The sequence below is a fragment of the Nerophis lumbriciformis genome, linkage group LG22, assembly GCF_033978685.3.
Source record: "Nerophis lumbriciformis linkage group LG22, RoL_Nlum_v2.1, whole genome shotgun sequence".
NCBI lineage: Eukaryota > Metazoa > Chordata > Actinopteri > Syngnathiformes > Syngnathidae > Nerophis > Nerophis lumbriciformis.
The window spans coordinates 28562828-28575003 of record NC_084569.2 but is presented as its reverse complement, the minus strand read 5'-3'; the positions used below and the strand labels follow the sequence as shown (position 1 = coordinate 28575003).

Sequence of the window (12176 nt, the reverse complement as noted above, 5' to 3'; positions counted from 1 at the left end):
GTGTCCAAACTACGGCCCACGGGCCATGTGCGGCCCGCCCACGCCTTCAATTTGGCCCGCGAGACGTCATGAGTTTTAATAAAGCATCGCACCGCGGAGTGCTTGCAAACTATTCCTAAATACCAAGCAGTCTCTGAATGCTACAGATTTGCTGCCATCTTGTGGACAATGTAAATCAGATCAATGACCCTTGAATGTACTTTGAATTAACAGCACAGCATTTACTTGTATGACAACGCAAACAACCTTCCCTAGTCATGGTGCAAAAAATACAAATATAACCAACATTAACGTCAACACACATGGTCACACATTACACGAATTGCTCACTCAACTGTGTGGATATTATGAAAAACGTCCAAACACCATAAAAGAAAATATATATCTAAATTACATACATTTAAATCCATTAGAGTGCATGATGGGGAAAATGTAAAACACTCAATCCACACTTATCCATGTTTGGCGCATTTTAGCTGCTTGATATTTCTGACGATTACAAAACGTTAAGAAGGTCGTCACGGAAGTAAACAAGAAGTAGGATTTTCACATACTCTTAATATCCAATTATATTAATTATTATATTTCCAAAGACATGCACCTGGGGATAAGTTGATTGGCAACACTAAATTGGCCCTAGTGTGTGGATGTGAGTGTGAATGTTGTCTGTCTATCTGTGTTGGCCCTGCGATGAGGTGGCGACTTGTCCAGGGTGTACCCCGCCTTCCGCCCGATTGTAGCTGAGATAGGCTCCAGCGCCCCCCGCGACCCCAAAGGGAATGGATGGATGGATGGATGATATTTCCATTAAATTAATACAATATTTACATACATACATATATATGCATATATATAAATATATACATATATGTATATATATACATATATATATATACATATATATATATATATATATATATATATATATATATATATATATATATATATATATATATATATATACACATATAAAAGATGGGCTCCAGCACCCACCGCGACCCGAAAGGGATAAGCGGTAGAAAATGGATGGATGGATGGATATATATATATATATATATATATATATATATATATATATATATATATATATAATATAGATATACATATATATATATCCAGCAATGTCACAACGTGACGGCACGCTGTCTATATATATATATATATATATATATATATATATATATATATATATATATATACATATATATATATATATATATATATATATATATATATATATATATATATATATATATATATATATATATATATATATATATAACATTTTTGCCCAATAACTAGCTTATTGCGGCCCCCAAGTCAAAAAGTTTGGACACCCCTGTTTTACACTATGTTGTCTATTGATTGATTGATTAATACATTTTTGTCTTTATTACATTACATTTAATGACACTGAATATATGTAATTTTTTTAATTAGTTTTTTAGTTTAGTTTATTCATCTAATATTTATTTATTTTTAGTCGAGTTTATTTAGGGTTTTATTTTTATAGTAGTAATTTATGTATGTTTCAAAATTCAGTGTGTTAAAATTCAGTGCAACAAAAATCAATAGTGCAAAATTTCAGTGCAGAAATATTTGCTGGTTTTAAGACAGGATCGATTGCTTCGGTCATATTTTACAAGAGGTGGGCCTTGAGTTTTGCACTGAATTTTTATACATCCATCCATCCATTTCCTACCGCTTATTCCCTTCGGGGTCGCGGGGGGTGCTGGAGCCTATCTCAGCTACATTGAAGTAAAAAAAAAGCAACCAATTTTTAAATAAACAAATTCAGTTCATAAAATTCAAACGCAAAATATCCAGTTACATTAATTCAGTGTCCAACAAAACATTCATAATAAAGACACAAATTAACCTCCATAGTTATCCAAATGGTGGAGAAATGCGAGATTAATTTAAATTAATTACTTTTGTAATGTTATGCTTTTTTTTACACTGAATTTATGTAGTTTTACTCAGTTTTTTAGTCTTTTTATTTTCAGTTTAGTTTATTTGTATTTATTATTGTTTATTTTTAGATTTATGTATTTATGTAGAAGTAATTTATTTACGTTTTGAAAAGAAATACCGAAAAATTCTGTACATAAATATTCGTTGCTTCAAAACGCTCCTCATTGGTTGTTTTTGAGATGGGCTTGATCTTTATTTACCGAAAGTGGGTCTTAAGTTTTGAAGCAACAGATATTCCTGCACTTTTATACACTGACTTTTCACACACTGAATTTAAAAGAAAAATAAATAAAAACAGTTTTAAACACAAATTTTGCTCACAAATTTTTGTTCAATTTAATTGTTAGCATAATTTGACGTAAAAAAAAACATTCAGTCCACAAAATTTAAACGCAAAAAATTAAGTTACATAAATTCAGTGTCCTAAAAAACTTTCATAATAAAGACAAAAATTAAACTCCATAGTTATCCAAATGGTGGACAAATGCGGGATTAATAGAAATTAATTACTTTTGTAATATTATGCTCTATTTTTACACTGAATTTATGTAGTTTTACTCAGGGTTTTTTTTCCGGTTTATTTTAATTTTATTTTAGTTGTATTTATTATTGTTTATTTTTAGATTTATTTATGTATTTATGTAGCAGTAAATTATAATGTATGGATGTTTTTAAATTCAGTACAGAAAAACAGAATTATAAGTTGCTTCAAAACGCTCCTTGTTGGCTGGTTTCAATCAATCAATCAATCAAAGTTTATTTATATAGCCCTAAAACACAAGTGTCTCAAAGAGCTGCACAAGCCACAACGACATCCTCGGCTCAGATCCCGAGGATGTCGGGATCCCGAGGATGTTTTGCAAAAAGATCGATTGTTTCAGTCTTAATTTACTGGAAGTGCTGCACTTTACCACACTGAATTAAAAAAACTTGTAAAAAAAAAATGTTAGGTAAAAAATGTGGTTACATAAATTCAAAGCTTTTGTAATAAGACACAAACCTTTGTCCACATGGTGGACAGATGCGCGATGAATTGAAAATAACTTTCTTTGTGATGTTGTGTCTCGCAGCCAGTTTCTGTGATCGTCAGGCAAGGCAGAGAAATGTTGAATGAATTCATGATTGGAACAAAGAGCCCACTGAGCACTAAATGCCAGGAATATTTTATTCACATAGTGACAGAACCGGAACATGTCCACCCATTTTTTTGTGCTGGCTACACACCAAAAGCACAACACACGTTACGATGTCCATCCAGTAAAAAAAAAATAAAGGTTTGAGTGCTCATTTAAAAAGGGGACACATTTAGGGTGGTCTTCTTAATCTGTTAAAAGCTCTCGAGAGGGTCTAATCCAATTCCATGGTTCTAACACAATGCAACCAGACAACTATTTAATTTGATCAATGGCTGTAAAAATGAGATTTCCAATCTGTGGGAAAGCTAAACCAAACACAAACACATAAAACTGACTTTGAAAGGGGTTCCAACTTCTCTTTTCTGGATTTCAATACAAAGGAAATAACATCAAGGTGCCTCTACGTCATGACATCCTCTGGTCTAGTCTAAACCACTATTGAATGTTACAACAGACTTTGTTTATGCAACATAATACAGCCACAACCATTGTCGGAAAATGCTTACTTCAACAGGTTTTTTTTTACAAAACTGATGCGTAAGACGAATCTGTAAAAAGCTTTCAGTTCGCGAGGGAGAATAAAAAGTGGACTTGTGGAGTGATTGATACGGATAAGGAGAGGCAGATGAGTAGACTGCACAAGTCAGTGTAGGCCAGGCGTGCCCATTACGTCGATCGCGAGCTATCGGTCGATGGTGGAGGGTGTGTCAGTCCATCGCCAGCCAGGCATTAAAAAAATAGACCTAAAAATTAGCGATCATCAATCTTCACCAAGACGTCACTTTTGTCACTTGATTGACAGGGTCTTGTGAGATGACTCTGGCTGCTGTCAGATCATTATTAAGAAAAAATGACCGACAGGAAGACGAGAAACACTTCTTATTTCAACAGACTCTCGCGCCGTACCTGCCGTCAAAACTCTAAAGACAGTTCCTGTCTTCACAATAAAAGCGCTGCTTCATCCTGCCTGGGCTAACAAAATAAGAGTCTCAGAAAGCTAGCGCACACAAGCTAGCAAGCTACGGAGTTTGCCGCCAATGTATTTCTTGTAAAGTGTATAAAAATTAGTATGGAAGCTGGACAAATAAGATGGCAGAAAAACCAACCTCTTTCACGTAGTATTGGACAGAAAGGAGGACTTTTTTTCTCCTCCGTTTGAAAATGGGGACGTTATCATCACTACTGTCTGATTCCAATCAACGCAAGTCATCCATCCATCCATCCATCCATCTTCCCGTTTGGGGTGGGGGGGGGGGGGGGGGGGGGGTGCTGGAGCCTATCTCAGCTGCATTCGGGCGGAAGACGTTTACACCCTGGACAAGTCGCCACCTCATCACAGGGACAACACGGATAGACAGACAACATTCACACTCACATTCACACACTAGGGCCAATTTAGTGTTGCCGATCAACCTATCCCCAGGTGCATGTCTTTGGAGGTGGGAGGAAGCCGGAGTACCCGTAGGGAAGCCACGCAGTCACGGGGAGAACATGCAAACTCCACACAGAAGGATCCCGAGCCCAGGATTGAACCCAGGACCTTTGTATTGTGAGGCACACGCACTAACCCTTGTTCAACCGTGCTGCCATGCAAAGGTCATCAGAATTAGGTAATACACTAACTTATATTCTTGTCTTCATGAAATAAAAGAATCTATATGTGATAAACATGCTTGTATTATCATTAAATACATTTAACTTGTTAACAAAAAGGTATCTTTCATAAATAAATATAAATTATATATATGAATGAGGTAGATCCCCTTCACTTGGTCAATTGAAAAGTAGCTCGCCTGCAGAAAAAGTGTGAGCACCCCTGGTGTAGGCGGTGTTGTGATCCTCAACACAAAGTCTTGGGCATGAACAATCGAACTCTTGTTGAAATTAATGACATTATGTTCGTGAACGGTCCAATGTTGGCTTGGCAGTGTTTAATGGAATGATTCCAAACTGCTGCGCTGCGGCATTTCGGTGTGCCGTGAGAGATCTTCAGGCGTGCCGTGGGAAATTATTCCATTTCACTTAATCGCTCCAAAATGAATATTCGTTAGAAACAATGCACAATATATTTGTGCCCCTATCGAAAGTGGCAGACAAGAAACACAGAAATCATCCAATATTAAAAAAAATCACACAAACACCTTTAGAAAGGGAAAGTAGGGGTCCAAAACAATTGCATAAGAAATGTTGCAAGTAGGGTTGGTCTCAAAATATTTTCATACTATTTGACTCAACAATTTATTTTGGATGCATGTTTTGGAGCATGGGTGTCGAACGTTTTTAACTGGGGGGCCGCATTGGGCTAAAGATATTTAGTCAAGGGCCGAAAGCATGTAAAGTAACTATATGTACATATATATAAATATATAATATACATTTAGACATAAATTTTATGTATACTTCTAGTAGTAATTTTATATATATATTAGGGGTATAACGGTACGTGTATGTGAATTGAACTGTTTCGGTACGGGGGTTCCGGTTCGGTTCTGAGGCTTACCGAACGAGTTTCCACATGAACATATTAAGTAGCCGCCTAAGCTAAAGTCTTAACAAGCTGCTCTGCTTTCTGCCTCTGTCTCCTACATAGCACCCAGCATTGTCCCAGCCACACAACCATCTGATTGGTTACAACCTTAGCGGTAACAACCAATCAGCAGTGCGAATTCAGAGCGGTAACAGCCAATCAGCAGTGTGTATTCAGAGCGCATGTGGTCAGTGCTTCTGCGGTGGAGTTAGCAGGTAGGTGTTTAGCAGGTAAGCATCAGGCAGCGGACTCTCCCCGAATTAAGATAAACACCTCCCAGTCAACTACTAGTAACATCACTATGAGCCTGTTGACCTTCTAGAAACAAACTGCAGCTCAGCTTGCTCGCAGTCCTGGCTTGAGGTGAAGGCTAATTAGCTTTTAGCGTAACGTTAGCTCATTTTGCGGTGTGTGTGTTAGCTCATTGTGCGGTGTGTGAGTGTGTGTGTTAGCTCATTGTGCGGTGTGTGTGTGTGTGTGTGTGTGTGTGTGTGTGTGTGTGTGTGATGTGTAGTAATGGAGCAGCCTAGTTTTGAATGGCAGGGTCCCTGCTATCAGATGTAGATACAAATATAACATTTACATAATAAAAATCAACTACAGGCTTCCCAAATGCTGTAATAAATTAAGCATGACGAGTTGACTTGAAACTGTTTAATGTTGCACTTTTTATATGTAAAAGAAAAGTATTGTCATTTTATTTAATCTGAGCAACAACTTGAGGCAATTTAATGTTGATTAACGTGGGCAGAATTATTATAGTGTTCCCAATGTTAAAAGGATAAAGCCATTGTTTACAAATTTGGTAAATAAATAACCAAAAAAATGTATATTTTGTTGTTTTCTTACTGTACCGAAAATGAACCGAACCGTGACCTCTAAACCGAGGTACGTACCGAACCAAAATGTTGGTGTACCGTTACACCCCTAATATATATATATATATATATATATATATATATATATATATATATATATATATATGTGTGTGTGTGTGTGTGTACATATTATATTAATATAATGGATATATAATGAATATAATTGGATATTAAGAGTATGTGAAAGTTCGACTCCGACCTAGTTTACTTCCGTGACAAGCTTTAAAGTTTTGTAATTAATCAGAAATATCAAGCAGCTAAAATGCGCCATATATATATAAAATATACATTTAGACATAAATATTATGTCTACTTATATTATTAATTATATATATAATATACATTTAGACATAAATATTATGTCTACTTATATTAGTAATTTTATTTGTGCATATATATATATATATATATATATATATATATATGTGTGTATATATATATATATATATATATATATATATATATATATATACAGTATATATATATATATATATATATATATATATATATATATATATATATATATATATATATATATATATAGTTAATATAATGGATATGTAATAAATATAATTGGACATTAAGAGTATGTGTAAGTTCGACTCTGACCTAGTTTACTTCCGTGACAAGCTCCTTAAAGTTTTGTAATTAATCAGAAATATCAAGCAGCTAAAATGCGCCAATCATGGAAAAGTGTGGAGACGGCGTTTCGCATTTTTCCCATCATGCTAATGGATGTCATTTTGCATTTTACCAAGTTCAGTGAGCAGGTTGCGTTGTGTGTCCATGTCTGTTGACATTTTGTGTTGGTTTGATTCATTTTTTTTGCACCATGACTTGGGAAGGTTGTTAGCTTAGTTAGGTCATATAAGTAAATGCTGCGTTGTCTTCCCCTCAGACCACCGGAATTACCCACATTGTCCGCTAGACGATGACATAATAGCAGCATCAAACTTGTTAAAAGATTTAAATGAATGCAATTTCCCTGTGGGTAGGTTTCCTTATGAAACTCTTGACATCTTGCGCATGACTTATCACGGGCCGAATTAAGGACAACAGCGGGCCGTAGTTTGAACACCCTTTTTTGGAGTAATATGAGGTAAAATAACAACAACAACAAATTGATCAATAATGTATTTTGTAGTGCAAAACAACAAATTAACAGAGTAACATAACTGTCATTTCCTCTTTGTGGTCATCAAAGCAAAACAATCGCATTATTCATCCATGCATTTTCTACCGCTTGTCCCTTTAGGGGTCCATCCATCCATCCATTTTCTACCGCTTATTCCCTTTGGGGTCGCGGGGGCGCTGGAGCCTATCTCAGCTACAATCGGGCGGAAGGCGGGGTACACCCCGGACAAGTCTCCACCTCATCGCAGGGCCAACACAGATAGACAGACAACATTCACACTCACATTCACACACTCGGGCCAATTTAGTGTTGCCAATCAACCTATCCCCAGGTGCATGTCTTTGGAGGTGGGAGGAAGCCGGAGTACCCGGAGGGAACCCACGCAGTCACAGGGAGAACATGCAAACTCCACACAGAAAGATCCCGAGCCTGGGATTGAACCCAAGACTACTCAGGACCTTCGTATTGTGAGGCAGATGCACTAACCCCTCTGCCACCATACTGCCCCCCTTTGGGGGTCGCTGGAGCTTATCTCAGTTGCATTCGGGCGGAGGGCGGGGTACACCCTGGACAAGTCGCCACCTGATCGCAGGGCCAACACCGATAGACAGACAACATTCACACTCACATTCACACACTAGGGCCAATTTAGTGTTGCCAATCAACCTATCCCATTATGATATAGTTTATTAATGTTTACATTAGATTATCTGCTTAGGCAACCCTGGTCAGGGATCAAACCCACATCTTCTGCAACAATAGGGAGAAGCGTGTACCATTAGACCTCCAGGTACTGACATTTTTTATTCTCTCATCAAAGACAAAGCAGGAAAAGGCTGGGTATACAATTTCCGTAAAAATTCCACATAAAGCGCCCTCTTATTTGATCATTTCCATTGATATGTTTGATACTATCTTTGATTTTGTATGGGTCCCTTTTCAGCTAAATCTGAGATTTTTAGGCCCTGATCACACTGCATGTTGGTTCCGATTTTTTTTGTCAATGTCAACAGGGAAAACCCGAATTTTTCAAATCCTACCCAGGCTTCTTTCATATATGGATATAAATAGGGTATGTATCAAATGCAGCTGCAGTTTTAACGTTTAAGTCGCTTTCATTCAACCAATACGTCATCAAATAGCGATAAGCGTCATAATTCTTCGCCAAAATAGACAGGTACAAAATAAAAAGTTGACAAATAATTGTTTTCGGTCTCCTACTGCTCGCCCAAATGCTCGACATCAGAGCAAATGTCCCGCAAACTGAGAGCTAAAATAGATAGATAGATAGATAGATAGATAGATAGATAGATAGATAGATAGATAGATAGATAGATAGATAGATAGATAGTACTTTATTGATTCTTTCAGGAGAGTTCCCTCAGGAAAATTAAAATTCCAGCAGCAGTGTACAGAATTGAGATATAAGTTAAAAAGTTAAAAAGTAAATCATAAATTAAAGCTGCAAGCAGCGATGGACGGGACCGACTTTGACGGCACATAAAATCCAAACCGGAGCAGTAATTAAAACTCTTTGGTCAACTTTTAATCAGAAGGGTTCAATCTCTCTCCTGTGCTAGTTTGAAGCCGTCACGACAAACGCGCTCAGAGATCATTTTTGAAAAAAGGTGACCCGTTTTTACAAAACTTGTTTTGAAGGAGGAATTGCAAACTTCCTGTTGATTTTTGCTGGGGGTTGTCAATATATGAAATGTAGGTCTAAGTGAGACCTACATAGAGGTTGTGTGTGTTTCATGTCTCTAAGACATTCGTACTGGAAGTTACAAGCAAGTTTTGTCTGTGTTTTTTCCTAGGGGGCGCTAGAGCGCAATTTTGAGTTTTGGGGTTGGGTTTTTTTATTAGATGGCAATTTCCGCCAGTCCTGATGTGTGTGTCCAGTTTGGTGAGTTTTGAAGCATGTTAAGGGGTTCAAAAATTACAGCTCAAAGAGGCAAAAGTGACTGTTTTTACTAAAATGTTGTTTTGAAGGGGGAATTGCCAACTTACTGTTGATTTTTGCTGAAGGATGTCAATGTATGAAATCTAGGTCTAAATCAGACCTACATAGAGGTTTTTGTTTCATGTCTCTACGCCATTCCTACCGGAAGTTACAAGCAAGTTTTGTCTGTGTTTTTTCCTAGGGGGCGCTAGAGCGCAATATTGAGTTTTGGGTTGTTGTTTTTTTTTTATTAGATGGCAATTTTCGCCAGTCCTGATGTGTGTGTCAAATGTGGTGAGTTTTGAAGCATGTTAACGGTGTCAAATTAGAGCTCAAAGAGGCGGCGGAATAATAATAATAATAAAACGCACGAAATACAATAGGGTCCTCTGTCCCAAAGGGACATTGCGGTCCCTAATAATGGGGGAATATGTTATTGATGGCGTGTAGGACAAAATAGTTTTTCAGTCTATTAGTCCTGCACTTGGGATGAAGCAGTCTAGCACTGAACAGGCTCCTCTGGCTACTGATAACGGTATGCAGAGGGTGACTGGCATCATCCATGATGCTCACTAGTTTTTCCACAGTCCTCTTCTCTGCTACCGTCACCAGTGAGTCCAGTTTATCTTCCTTCTTAATGTTCAAGGCGTAATAATTCCGTACAGAAAATGTTGACTATGAAATTGAAATTGCTACAAATGCGCCAGGACTGAGACCTTCAAGAGTTGAAGCCATGTTTACTTCCATGAACATTGTAGATGGTGTGAAAATTTGTCAAAGTCTATAAGGGTCAGATTGTATTCACATTAGACATCGCATATATTTTGTAACGGTAACGTTTACATAAAAAGGTGGGATATGACAACACAATTGGACATTCTACCCTGCAGTGTTAACGTATAGACTAAACACAGGACAATTCCGTTTTTAAAGGGGCAGGTGGCCCTAGCTGAATTAATGGAATAAAACAGAATTTAGCCAGGTTAGCAGGATTTTTAGAAAGAAGTTGAAATGTTTTTTGAAATGTCTTTGTTTAACACTTGGTCATTAAGAACAGTTGCAATCACATCTTAAATACTGTAATATTAAAGGTGCCTTATGTGATAATTTAATGTCAAGTCATCATTAAATGGCCCTGATATGTCAAAAGGCATTAATAAATCATGTTCTTTTCCAATAGCTCTAGAACTGATAACAGTAGTTCAAAATTTGATTTACAGCCCTGAAATATTGTTATTGTTTTCATTTCGATGCCCCGCCCTCCACCGTTTGACCAATTAGAAAGTCTGTGAGTGTGTCACATTAGGTTACCAGTTACGCACAGCCACCTTCGTCTGGCTACTGCCACTGGTAAAGTTACTAAACATGTCAAACCTTAGTCAATCTAAAAGGCCTTGTTACCATTCTCAACTTATTCATGACAAAGCCAGGAACAAAACCAGGATTTGTATCAGGGATGCCTTTGAAAGATGGAGACCATTGAAGGCGGAGTAGATTCTTTCATCTGACGCCAAACTTGCTCCTTTTCTCCTTGATTGGTAAGTCAGGCATTAACCTTTTCCCATAACTTGTAATAAATGGAAATGGACATTTGGTATGTAAACTATATTGTCCAATACAGTCTATGATCTTGTCTAACAAAGATAGTATGTTCGTGCAACCAATGCTTAGTGTGATGGTGCTTAGCTCCTAGTGTAATGCTTTTAAGCATGCTAGCCCGGTCAATGACACATCGACATATAGGCTAACGGGGGAAATATATGCCCGTATGTCGATGTGTCATCCAACTGACAGGGCAAAATATATTTTGTACAAATAAAACCTATGTGGATATGGGTAGTGTCAGTGCCTATTTCCTTCTCAATATGCTGATACGCTGAGAAAATGGGTTTAAACATTAGCACGACTAATTGCCTTTTCTGGTACTGTATCAGGTACATATGTGGTGGTATTTGCTTGGCACAATATAATGCATTACATGTAATGATTTTATACTTTGTGTATTAACATGCTAGTAGGCTACATGATTTATGCGTAAGGTGGGTTGGCTCATAGAAACGCACTCTGCACTGAAAGATGGAGATGTGTGTACATGTGTACAGCTCTGGTAATGGGTACATTCGCACCCACCTGCACAAATGTACTTCAAAATGTAACAATCAAAATAAATATGACTTTTTTTTTGTTTACTAGGGCATGCATATATAATATGCATTAGTTTGACCATTTAAAATCAACGATAATAAAAAGGAGATGCTTGGAAATAGCATAGAAATGCCCCAAAAACTTGGAAAAACGCGATTCATAGCGTTACTTTTTGGTGTAACCATCATGAGTGTTCTGTTCAGGTATATTTCTTTTATATTTTGATAAATCATCATTTTTATGTATTACTGAATTTAAATAGGTATTGATCAATCTTTAAGCTCTGTATATTTGATTTCAGTTTGCTTTTGACATCCTGTTTAGAATTGTAGTTGAAACTTTTACAACATTGTGTTGCGCTCATGATGGCGTAACCAAACTAGATTTCATTTAATGATCTTATTTTTAATATTTATTCCCTTTTTTACATTTAGTATATTTA

General features: G+C 36.8%; 1 protein-coding gene across 2 annotated transcripts in view; it reads right to left on the bottom strand.

Annotated features, from left to right (window-relative positions):
- The window catches only part of LOC133615217 (choline transporter-like protein 2), a 96028-nt gene that overhangs the window by 67214 nt on the left and 16638 nt on the right, over nt 1-12176 (bottom strand). The gene's annotated exons all lie outside the window — the stretch shown is intronic.